The following is a 13,378-nucleotide window of genomic DNA, read 5'->3' as shown; positions in this document are numbered from 1 at the left end:
GTTTCTTAAAATAGATTGCTCAGTGCCCCTATTTTAAATAAAAGAAGAATCCCAAGAGAGGTTGGAAACTGTCAAGGAACTTTAATTCCTAGTGAAAATTTAAGGCATATTCAAGAGTGAGCTCTAATGTAAACCACAGACTCTGGGTGATAATGATGTGTCAATGCAGGTCCATCAGTTATAACAAAGGTACTGTACCACACTGGTGCAAGATGTAGGAGGGAGGTTGTACAAACGTGGGGACAAGGGTATATGGGAACTATCTGTCTTTACCACTTAGTTTTGCTGTGAATCTAAAAGTTCCCCATAAAATAAATTAATAAAAATTCAAGTACACAAGCTAAAAAAATTAAGAACTTGAGGTTTTCTAGGAAACTTGTAATCGAAAAAGAACCTGGGTCTAAGAAAGGAATCAGCTACTGACATCTTACCCAGCCACTTTTTGGAAAGTGGCGCATGGCTTTGATGCCAAAGAGACTGATAAACTGGTCTGAGTGCTCCAGACATGTTGCTAAAGGTCATATGAAGAAAGGTTCTGTGGTTGAACAAGTATGGAAACACTGGGCTTAAACAAATCAGATTTCCTATAGTACTCTTCTCAGAGCTCTCAATACAAGAGAATGCATGGTAAATGCCCAGAAGCATTTGAGTCCCAGAACACATTTTTGGAACCACAGCTGAGATTATGGGGAACCACTGGAGAGTACTTCTAGGATAGTAACATGATCAAATATTGGAAATTTAGAAAGATCACTCTGGGAACAGTAGAAAGGAAGAATTCTAGGTGATTCAAAAATAGATCAGAGGGACCACCTAAGGGGTTATTGTGAGAGTCTGGATGAGAAAAGATGAGGGCCTCCTCAGGGCAAGAGTGTAGTGGAAAAGGTGACCTGTTCAACTCTGGAACTGAATCCAACACAGGGCCTTCATGGAACACATGTAGGGTTGGTTACTCAGTATATTTGCTATAACATAGTCCCTAAAGGGAACTTTACAGGTGGTTTCAGGGATTGTGCTGTGTGTATTAAAATGGGTATTTGTGTGTGGCATGAGCTGGAATAATTATGCTGTGAACCATCTTCACATAGAAGTGCGTGGGGTGCTTAGGTCCTGTTGTCCACTTCTATAAGCTATGCTTATTGTGTTTCTATGGTAACAACGCCTCTGCAGCTGCTGCTATTTCAATGAAATTGATTGAAACACCACATTGCAATTGCAGGGCTCCTGAAAGCTGTCCTACACTTGTTTCATAAAGGTGATTGCTGCTCCTTTAGCATCCATTCTGGCTGTGAGCAAAAAAAAATCCGAGGGTAACAGTTTCTTAATAAAAGCAAGTTACTTGGTTTCCTAAGGAGCTTTGGAAAAGTCTAGCTTCCTGTCAATTGTCTTATTATCTTCAAATAGTCACTCCTGCAAATATTTTTAACATGAGTTATTTGGTATCAGGTTCTTACTGAGCCGGACTCTGCTCAAAAGTTGTGTCCTCTTGCACTATCTTTCCTGGCCTAATGGATTCCTTTATGATCAAACTGATTTTTTAGAAAGCTTCAGAATGGGACTTACATATAACCAACTACTCTTTATTTTTGATAGTGTCTCTGAAAGGCCCAGGCCAAATTGGGCACTGCCACAGCCTCATCCCACATGGCCCAGAGTAAGATACCTGAAAACTTCAACCAATAAGAATAACAATACCGATAGCAACATTAAAGACCATGCACTATAGTGGCAAATGAGTTGGACAAGGTGTCAAGAGATGGGGGCTCTTCCTTTCTCCTTGATGAACTTACTGTATCACCTTGGATTTTCTTCCCTCTGAGTATACTTCTCCATCTGCAAAATGCATGTGCCAATGTCTATAATACTTGCCTTGCTAGAATATTTTGAAATAATATCGAATATGTTTTTATAACCACAGAACAATTTCACAGTCATTACCTCATTCATTCATGTGCTCATTTTCTCAACAGATATCACTGAGAACCTACCATGTGCATGGCTTTCTGCACGTTCTGGGGAAACGGTGAGTGGGTCTTGCCCTCAGGAAACTGCTCCGCCAGTGGAGGACATAGATAAGTAAAAGAACTGAAGCACAGAGTAACATATGCTACAAATGCCATGAGAGGCACAAGTGTAAGATGCTGTAAAATCCTTGTAATAGTTCTGGAAGACAGGCAGAGAAGCGGTGATCATCCCAATTTTACAGATGAGAAAACAGGTTCAACAAATAATGGGATCTGCCCAAGGTCACAGAGATGGTTAATGGTATCCTGATAACTTAAACCTAGTTCCCCTGATTTCTTGGTGTAATGCTCTTTCCAGTGCTGACCCCTAAGTCAAGAGTTTTCCAAAAACAATCAAAGGGAATTCTGTTTACTGACAGTGCATAGCCAATGGAGAACACGGTCTTGACATGTCAACAGCTCTAGAGCAGGACTTACAAAAGAACTGGTTGGGGTATAAGCATGAATAGAAAATATGTCTACGCTTGAAATCAATTGCAGAATCACATGATAAAGTATCACATTGTATAGAGACTTGGTGATCTCTTGGGACTGTAGCACCATAAATCCCAAACAAAATAAATGAACTGGCATGATTCCTACCCCACTGGGGGATGAGGAGACTTTAGAGCAAAGGCCATAACATTATTGACCTAATCAAAGACACATATTTTTGACTTGACTTATTTTATATTCATATGTATTTTAGGGGAGTAATAAGCAAAAGGAAAATTGTAGGAACAAAAAAAAAAAGGGGGAAAGAAGAGAAAGAAAGTAGAAAAGGGGAGGCCTTGGCCAAGTCAAGGAAGATATTTGTTCCTGGGGGAAAGAATGATTCTGGATTGAGTGGGACTTTGGACAATAAGTCACTGGTAATTGTGGCTGAGAGGGTTTAAAGGAGGTAGGCAGGGGACAGAGGTGTCCCTAGATATTCCTGAAACAGGGAGGGAGGCCTAATTACAACTGGTGAAAAGGAATGTATACTGTGGTTCTCCTTTGTCTGTAGCCCATGCCCGTTCACCATTTTGTCACTTCCTTCCTTCATCATCATCATCATCATCATCATCATCATCAAACTAATATTTTAGGGCACTTGTAATTTACAAAGAATTTTCAAATGATAGTTTTCATATAATGCCTCAGTTCTATCAGGTAGGTATTGGCCTTTACTATAATGCAGTTGAAGAAACTGAGTCTCAGAGAGGTCACGGAACTTGCCCAAGGTCACTCAGCCAGTAAGTATAGGATTCCAGTGCAGATTGACTCCCGGTCTCATTAACAATTCTGAGATCATGACAGATCCTAAATGTGTGACATTTTGATTGGCATCTTCCCGAGGAAATTTTAGGGACTTGCTTTCATTTCATTAGCAACAGATTTTCAAGTCATCTCTTAGGGTTGGTTGCTTCTGAAAAGATTTCCACAGATGGCTAACCCCATCTATTCCGTTTTCAATTCTTATTATCCCAGTCAGAGTGACACTGCCTGACCTTGTCCCCCAATTCTGGGGACTCATAAGGCATCTTGTAGCCTTCTGTCCCTGACTAACTTGCCTTCCAAATACAAGGTAGTGAAATTATTTTAATGATGAGTCTCGAGGATGCCCTCTGTTTCACCTTTTGTTACATGCTGTTTTCATTAATGATGCAGCAAGCCTGATGCTTGGAAAAACACAATTTAAGCTCTGTAATCTCTTTCTTGCCCCACTGGCCACACTGAATAATTTCCAGCTCTTCTTTTTATGGTTTCTTCTCCGATATTTAGATACAAATATCCTGTCATTTACCAACTTTCTTCTCAGCTGCACAGATCAAACCACAGTAGTGGAGGCAGGATTGATGGCAGGGAGCTCGTGTCCTAAAAATGGCTAGTTAGGTCCTGATTATAGGAGTCATATCTTGCATCACATTGAGGTCAGGCCATATAACTTTTATAGGTGCTCATGATATGTTTTTTATTGTTTATTGTCAGCTTATGTGCTGTGCTAGCCATAGTCTGAACTAAAGACTTGATCCCAAAGATTCTTTTCCATCAGCCTGACTGGGCAGAGGACTGGATGTAGAGGAAGCTGAAATATTAGAGCCCTGTGATTTTACATGCATACTACTCAGAAGTCAAGCAACAATCCAGATTCATCATTGAATCAGAGCTTCCAGGTGATGATAAATTCCTTTGTGGGGGATTTTTCTTCTTGGGATTCTGGCTGATGAGGAGTGCTTTCCTCCCCATCTCTTCTTTTACTAAAAAAAAAAGATCTTGTAACACTTGATCAGGAAGCAACATGGCTACCTAAGGATAAACACAAGAGACTTCATTCCATTGTACTAGAACAAGCGGTGGGAACATGGTGTATTGTCAAAATAGCCACAGGATGGTCTGGAGAGAGGGTAATAAAAGCAAGCAGGAGGTTGATTTTAGAGGCTTTTGGCTGCCGGTAACAATTTGGAAATATTTTGGAGTCATTTTGAAGAGAGCTAGAAGCATGATCAGAGACTAGAAAGAAAGTTTGCAGGCCAGGGAGCTTGAGGAATAAATGAGGCAAGGTTTGCTAATTATTTCTACATTTGGGATGGAATAGAACTGCACAAGGTATTTATTGTGGACTAGATAAGAATGTGAAATCACAGTAGGAAGCACTTGGGGGAACGTGTGCAGAGCCTCTGGGACACATTCATGAGAGCTGTCATCCTTGAGTACCTACTATGAGTCAGACACTCCATTAGGAGCTTTATATCCATGATCTCATTATAACCACTGCTCAGACTGGCACTACTGTCATCACCATTCTACAAATGAAGAAACTGTGGCTTGGAGAGGTAGGTGATTTGCTCAAGATTATATCCAGCAAGCAAAAGGTTAAGAAGATTCCAACTCCACTCTGACTGACTCGTCTACTCTGCTACTGTTATAGAAAGGCTTTCACACTGCACCAAAGATCATTGGTTATCTTCCTCTTCTGGACACTGAAAGGCTAGAGTAGCTGTGGGTTGGCCTAAGTACAGCTTCTGGCTCTTTCATATCTGGGTAGAGATCAAGAACACCACAACCCAGTTTCATACAGCTTTGCCTTCAAGAGCTTTAAGCTTTCTGTCAGAAATCCTGGATCAATGGTCCTCACCAAAGACAAAAATGGATGAGAATGAGAGGTTTTCTAAAATTCTACGACCTGATGGCTTTTCCTCCCAGAATAATGGTAAACTGAAAATGAAAATAAATATCAGAAATGCTGAGATATAAGGGCTATTACCTCAAAGTGTTAAGTTGCTTGGCCAAACATTCTGACTGGCTGAATAGCCTTACTTTAAAATCTATACCACTCTCCTGGTCCTGTCTGGAGTGCCAATGACAACTGCCCAGTCAGAAGGAGCTTGCACGAACCCTGTGTTCATGGAAGCTACACAGACTGCTCCCCAGTGCTATGCACCAAGCACTTATCGAACCTGAAAGGCCATGATTGCAAGAGCACTTTTATTATTTCAGACATTCTATCTCTGCTCACCCATTCAACAAAACCGCATCTGTTATTTGCAGCAATTCTATTCACAAATTGGTCAGCGATTGTGTTAGATGATATCCAATTAAACATGAGGAACTCTACAAACAATTGTGATCCAAGTTCCCTGTGGCTTCATATGGACTTGTGTGGGACTGAAATGATAGGTTCTTTCATTAGTTAGAAAATCTTCCATTCCCATTTCACCGCTCTTCTAAGGCACTCAACAGGCTTTTATCAAGGACCTACCATGTGTCTGGCACTGTATCCAGCACTAGGGACACAAAAATAAATAAGACAATATTTCTGTCTTCAAGGACTTGTGGTGTAATTGGATGAGATGAACACATACCCAGGCAAATGTAATAAAGATGTTACAGATGATGTTAAAATAACGCAACAACCAAACTAAAATAGCTCCTATGTCTAACATATGAACATTTGAGCAACAAAATAAATTGCAAGAGTATTGGATTATAACCCAAAGTATAAAACAAATACCCACCAGACCACATGGATACAATAAATGTTTGAATAAATAAATGGGGAGAAATCACAAATCTTCCTTACAGAAGAATTCCAATTAAAAATGGAAAAGGAATGGGAGAGATAGAAGATTGCTATTAGAACACTCTAGCGATCCATGCTGCAGGCAAGATATGATGGATGCTCAAGTTAGTAGGTAAAATGGGTTATCTGCATAGTGTCAAAGTATCTCCCAAGATATTTAATAGTTACTGTGGTGGTTTTAACAAATGTCCACAAATTATTTGATGCTCCTACCTCCAGGAAGAGTAACTTCATTTCTCCCTTCCTGAGTGTGGGCTGGACTTAGTGACTCACTGCTTATGAATAAGATATGGAAAGGGAAAGATAATAACTTTACAGTGGAGAAACATGACATTTTGAAAAATATCTGACCAGTACTCTTCACAAGTGTCAAGATTATAAAAAACACGGAAGTGTCGTAAGATTGGAGGAAGCTAAGCAAACATGACAGCTAAATGTAACGTGGGATCTCAGACTGGATCTTGGAACAGAAAACGAGTATGGGAGGATAAACTGGTGAAATCGGAATTTCTCTGTGGTTGAGTTTATAGTATTGTAACAACCTAAATTTCTAAGTTTGGGTGAATGTACAGTGACTTTGTAAGATATTAACATTAGAGGAAGCTGACTGAAGGGTTTATGGGAACTACTATCTTTGCAACTCTTTTGTAAATATAAAAGCATTTCAAAATAGAAAGCTTTAGGGGTGCCTGGGTGGCTCAGTGGTTAAGCCTCTGCCTTCAGCTCAGGTCATGATCTCAGAGTCCTGGGATCGAGCCCTGCATCAGGCTCTCTGCTCAACGGGGAGTCTGCTTCCCCTTTCTCTTTGTCTGTCTCTCTGCCTGTTTATGATAGTTCTCTGTGTCAAATAAATAAATAAAATCTTAAAAAATAATAAAAAGCTTTAATATGTCACACATGTATGAAAATAAGACCAGGCTTTAAGTATTACTGGAGGGTTTTCGAGAGGAGGTAGGACTTGAATCTTCAAAGAATAGTAGATGTTTGCTAGATAGACAAAAAAAGGAAGGCTACTCCAGAAAGGACACTTTAGAGGTATAAATTAGCTAACTAGTTTGGAGAAACAAACTAGCTGTAGGATTTGGAATTTGCATTTCTTAGAGACACATTGTCCTAGATTTCCAACTCTAACTAAAAGTATTCTCTCTTCCAAGATGAGACTGCATGGAGGCATGCATGTTGAACTTCTTGGCTAGTTTCATTTTCTCTTCTGGGTATTTTCTTCCTCTACCTGTGTTCGCTCACTGATAGCGAGCTGTCACTCTGGCAAGCAGAGATACTGTACACGTGCGAGAAGTTAAAATGGAAAGAGCTAGCAATGAAGCATTATTTATAATTTGAATAGGGTCTGTTGAATGTAATAGCCAAGTTGTTAAGCCAGCTCCTAATGCCTTCAAACAATTGTAAAAAGCTCCTCAATTAGAATGGTGTGTTTGTTAGACTGATGTTGCAAGGATCATAATGGGATTGGGGATACAGTGGGGAAAGATACATGATGAGAATAGAGCCTAAAGCAAATGAAATGTTCCAGGATATCCCATCCTTGTGGCCTACTCCCCTCGGCCCTCTACCTCCTGCCCCACCCCCTGTTTTTCTTTCCCTCGCATATCTAATGAGTTGTTGGCAGGGAACATAAATGTCAGCTGAAGAACAGAACCATACTCTCTAGAAGTTGAGACAGTAGAATATTTATTTCCAGAGGCTAAATGGAAAATAAGACATAGCCTCCTGAGATGCTGAGCGACAGAGCTAAATCAGAGATGGTACCCTCTCCTGTTACAACCCTCTAGTGGCTTCTGAGGCAGGACAACCATTCATCATTCCAGGGAGATTTCAGGCACCGTTCTTGAAGGATAGCTTATATCCTACTCTGCTTGAAGAAGTACAAATGGACAAAAACATGATTGTTGCAGTACAGAGGAAAGAGATAAGGCTCAAGGCCTCAGGGAGAATAAAGAGGAACTGGAGGTTCCATGGTCCTGACTACCTCTAGGACACCACTTTTTACTCCTCTAACTAGTTCAGGTCTCCTTTCTTCCGAAGGTACATAATCAGTACAGAGAACCCAGAGCTAGCGGCAGAACTGGAGACATGCCATTCCAACAGGAGAAGCCAATGTTAAGGAAGAACAGTGAGCTAGAAAAAGAAGACAAGCAGGCAGATTCAGTCAGTCTCTGAAAGGAGTGTTAATGGGCAGAAACAAATATTATTTAACAAAAGGTCTCCTGGGATACGGCAGTCTGGTGGGATGTGAATAGGGTTAACCAGTAGAGGAAGGATGAAGTCAGCCTTCTTTGTGGCAGAGGTGGCCTGGTCCTGCCTAGACCTCATACCCACTTCTAATAGCTTTGCGCTAGCAGACTGCCTTCAGACTTGAACTGTGACACCAACTCTTCCCTGGGTCTCCAGCCTGAGGGTGTGCCCTGAAGAGGTGAACCTCCCAGACTCTACAACTTGCATGAGCCAGTTCCTAAACATCTCTTTCTCTCTCTCCCTCTCTGCGCCCCAGTGTAGACACACACACCCACACACACACACACAATTAATTCTGTTTTTCTCAGAATCTTCACAATCCTCACTAATACAACAACCCAAACATACTTTGTAATTAGACCTGGCACTTCCTCTTCTGAGTACTGGGAATGCTGTTTCCACCCCCTGCCCTTGTTCCCATTGGCTCACTATAGGGTTATGCGAGGTTATGCTAGGTTACCTCCTCTGCGACAACCTTCACCACAGACTTTGAGATAGGAGCTCACACTCCTTGTACTTCCAGAGCACTCTGGGCTTACCCCTACCAAAATCCTTACCGTTGTCCATTATTCCAATAGGCTTTCCCACTAAATTGTGAGACCCATAAGGGCAGCAACTGTGTCTTACAGTACTCCAGCAGCTAGTATAGAGCTTGGCACATAGTAAATATTGAGGACTATTTGTTGAATCCATTCATCTATTTTGTAATTATTTGTGGTATACCTATTGTGATACCATGAGTGGGGCATGGGATGCCCAGATATTTGTTCTGGGTGTGTCTGTAAGGGTATTTATGGATGAGATTAGCATTTGAATGAGTCAACTGAGTAAGGCAGATTGGCCTCCATTATGTGGGTGGGTCTTATTTAATTAGTTAAAAGCCTGATTAGAGCAAAAAATCCCTGGCCCTCTTATGAGTAAAAAGGAACTCCTCCTGCCTGACTGCAGAGCTGGGAAATCAGTCTTTTTCTGCCTTTGGACTTGAACTGAAACATTAATTATTCTTGGGTATTGAGCCATGGGTTTTTGGATTGGAACTTACACCATCAGCTCTCCTGGTTCTTGGGCTTTCAGACTTGGATGGGAATTGTATCATCAGCCCTCCTGGGTCTCCAGCTTGCTGACGGCACCTTTTAGGGCTTGTCAGCCTCCATAATTGTGTAAGCCAATTTCATATAATAAATCTCTTTATATATATATACATATATGTATGTGTATGTGTATATATATATATATATATATATATATATATATATTTACTCACATAGATATGTATTCACAATAAATATTGTATGTATATATGTATACACACATATACATACATACATAATAGAATACATAGAATGTCACACTGGTTCTATTTATCTAGAGAGTCCTCGCTAATACACCTACTAAATGCCATGATTTGTGCCAGATCCTATGGAGATTAAGATGAATTAGACCATGTGTGTAAGTATAAAATACTTTACTGTTATTAATACCATCATCATCTGGATGAGTTACAACCCTTGTGTCAAACAGCTCTCAACTTAGAAGGTGACACAGACTGTTACAACCTTTTGGCCATCCAGATGTGTGCACTTGTTAAATTTTGTCTTGCTTTTATGAGGAGGGTACTTACATTAAGACAACAAGCCAAGAGCTGTTTTTTGAGTGGTATGGAAGGGTTATACCATGCTAGTTATCATCTACTCTTTTCAGACCCTCTTATCGTTCACCATGCTTAAGGTATCCAGGCAGGGCTAAGCAGTCTGGGTCACGAAGCAGATAAAAGTCAACTGATGCAGTCATAAATAGAGTCTGCTTAGGCCTCAAGGCCATTCTCACATATTGTTTGAGGACAGAGCAAAATGAAACTTGCAGATAATGCTTTGGTCTGGCATAGGCTTTGAGAAAGTCTTTGGGATTTTTGGAAAATTGAAAGAGGCATATGTATTTGCATAGCCTGCTTTACTTTAGAATTGACACTGTTGCAGCAAATTCTGGAAATCAAGGGCTGAGCTTTTGAACATCAGCGACCCAAATCATCTCTTGATATAGTCCCATGACACCAGCTGATAGACTACTAAAGACTGTCTCTGGTATGTTAACTACTTGATTCTTGGTACACAGAAAGGAAAGTTGGGCAGGAAAATGCCATAAGGGATGGTAGCAGATTGTATTTTCCAAGATATTCCAGCATCAAGATATTTACCCCATTCCACGTGATCTTCTTACAATGTGACTGACACTCTTCCCACTAAGAGGGTTTCCTTCTGAATATCAGTGGGGATTTGTTACTGCCACGACCAACAGGCTATGGCAGAAGTGATGATATGTTACTTTTTTGGTGAGATTATAAAAACAGTATAATTTTTTACTCTTTCTCTCTCTGTTATCCCTCCCTCTGCCAATATATCTCTCACTACCTCTGGCTGGCTGGCTCGCTGGCTGGCTATCTCTCTGGAGTTCAGCCGCCATGTTATGAGGAAACCCAGGCTACCTGGTTGTGTTCCTGGTTGAGCTTGCCAGCTTGGCCATCAACTTACAGTCAGCATCAACCACCAGCCTTCTGGTGAGCAAGCAAGGCCTCAGATAATTCTAGTCACCAGTCTTCCAGCGGAGGCCCCAGGCATTGTGGAGCAGAGATAAGTTATTCTCATTGTACCCTGTCCAAATTCTTGACCCACGGAAACCATGAGGGATAAATTTTAAATGATTATTTGCTGTTTCAAGTCACTAAGGTTTGGCGTAATTTGCTTATGCAACACTAAACAATTAATACAGGAGCCAAAGGCCCAGATGCAGGAATGAATGCCAGAGAAATGGTGCCTCCTCCAATTCAGTCAGCTTCATTAATCTAATGGGACTGACACTTAGTGTTTTTTTCTGAAGAAACTGTCTTAACTAATGAACTCTACATAACAATATGATTTCTGCATGATGATTATTGAAAGTTAATATAGGAATTTTCAGCTATAGTATCTTCTCAAACTAATTGAGCAGTGAAATTACAATGGGCAGGGTAGTCACAGATGCCAGTTGGTATGAATGACTAGCGCTGGCCTTGGACCCTAGGAATCTGGGCTTTCTTGTATCTGAGCCTATGTGCATGACCACAGCCAAGTTTCCTAGCTTTTTTGATCCTAGGTTTATTCAGTTACAAAAAGGGAATAAGGCCATCAGCTCTGCCTTCCTTAGGTTTGTGTGAAAATCAAAAGGAATAAAGAAAGCGAATATACCAAAAGACCATGAAGCACTATGTCTGTAGTTTTTCTTAAATAAGTTAATTTTTATTTACTTCAGAATTTATACAGATTTAATGAGAGATAAGTGCCACCTAATATATTTTATTTTTTAATATGATACATTTTAAAATATCAAATAGTTAGATTCTGCAATGCTAACAGTAATTTCTTGAAAGTCCTGTCAATATCCATCCTAAATATAATCTATTTCTATGTCTATGACCATTACTCTTAGGGTCAGTGCTAGCTATTATGACTCCTTTGCGTGAATTAAAACACAGGGCCTCTTTTTCCAGAGGGGCAAAGCCTCTTACCAAGGCACAGATTTGGTGACTAGAGCATAGACTAGATTTCAGCTCCCATTTGCCCCTTTACCCAGGCACCCTTGTGCAGTAAACAACCTGAACAACCATATTCAGCCACCCTTACTGTCCTCATTTAAACCCGTGGGATCACACCTAGATTATGACAATAGCTTTTCAGTATACTACCTGATCCTGCCTCTGCCTATACTCCCCCTAAATTAGCCATACACACTTCTGCCAGAATATAAATCTGACCGTGGTATTCTTCTGCCTGAAATCCCATGATGGCTCATCAGAGAATAAATTCCTGATTCTTTGGCTGAACACAAAGGGTTCTCCAAGAGCTGAGCCCTAATCCTGCAGATTTGTCTCTGTGCCTCACATTCCAAGCTTCCATTCAAAATTTGTAGTTCTCCACATGCTTCCTGCTGTCATATGCTTCTCAGCCTTTGCTCTTACTGATTCTTCTGCATAGACTGCCTCATAGACCCATACCTCTTCTCTCCTTTTACTAAATCCTATTCATCTTTATGGTTCAGTTTGGTGTCACCTCCCCCAGAAATCTTCCCTTGACAACTCAGCTTGTACTAAGGAAGGCATGAAGATGACATGTTCCTCCACTGGAGGAGTGTTACCTTAGCCCACAGTGCATAGCTCTACCTCTCTACCACCATGAGAGTATTGACCACGTGGAATGTTAGTGTTCTATTTATGTCTCTCTTCCCCACTAAAGATCGGTGAAGATAGTGTTGTTTCTTTTTTTTTTTAATTTTTTATTTTTTATAAACATATATTTTTATCCCCAGGGGTACAGGTCTGTGAATCACCAGATTTACACACTTCACAGCACTCACCAAAGCACATACCCTCCCCAATGTCCATAATCCCACCCCCTTCACCCAAACCCCCTCCCCCCAGCAACCCTCAGTTTGTTTTGTGAGATTAAGAGTCACTTATGGTTTGTCTCCCTCCCAATCCCATTTTGTTTCATTTATTCTTCTCCTACCCACTTAAGCCCCCATGTTGCATCATCACTTCCTCATATCAGGGAGATCATATGATAGTTGTCTTTCTCCGCTTGACTTATTTCGCTAAGCATGATACGCTCTAGTTCCATCCATGTTGTCGCAAATGGCAAGATTTCATTTCTTTTGATGGCTGCATAGTATTCCATTGTGTATATATACCACATCTTCTTGATCCATTCCTCTGTTGATGGACATCTAGGTTTAAGGGTTGTTTCTTATTTAATATTTAATTACAGCAAATAGCAGAATGCTTGGCACATATTTTGGGCTCAAGAAATGTGTACCAAATGCATGAATGAATGAAGAATCATAGAATGCTAGCACGGAATGGGATTTAATAAATTATCTGGTCCAATTTCCTTACTAAATCTGTGAGAAAACTCAGGCTCCCAGAGGGTAGATAGCTGATGAAAGTCACAGAGCTAGTTAAAAATCGAACCAGGCTCAGGATCAAAATTCCTTTCCTCCCTATCTTTCCATTTTCCTACACTGGCCGTAG

The sequence above is a fragment of the Mustela lutreola genome, chromosome X (genome assembly GCF_030435805.1).
Source record: "Mustela lutreola isolate mMusLut2 chromosome X, mMusLut2.pri, whole genome shotgun sequence".
NCBI lineage: Eukaryota > Metazoa > Chordata > Mammalia > Carnivora > Mustelidae > Mustela > Mustela lutreola.
This window is presented reverse-complemented; position numbering follows the sequence as displayed.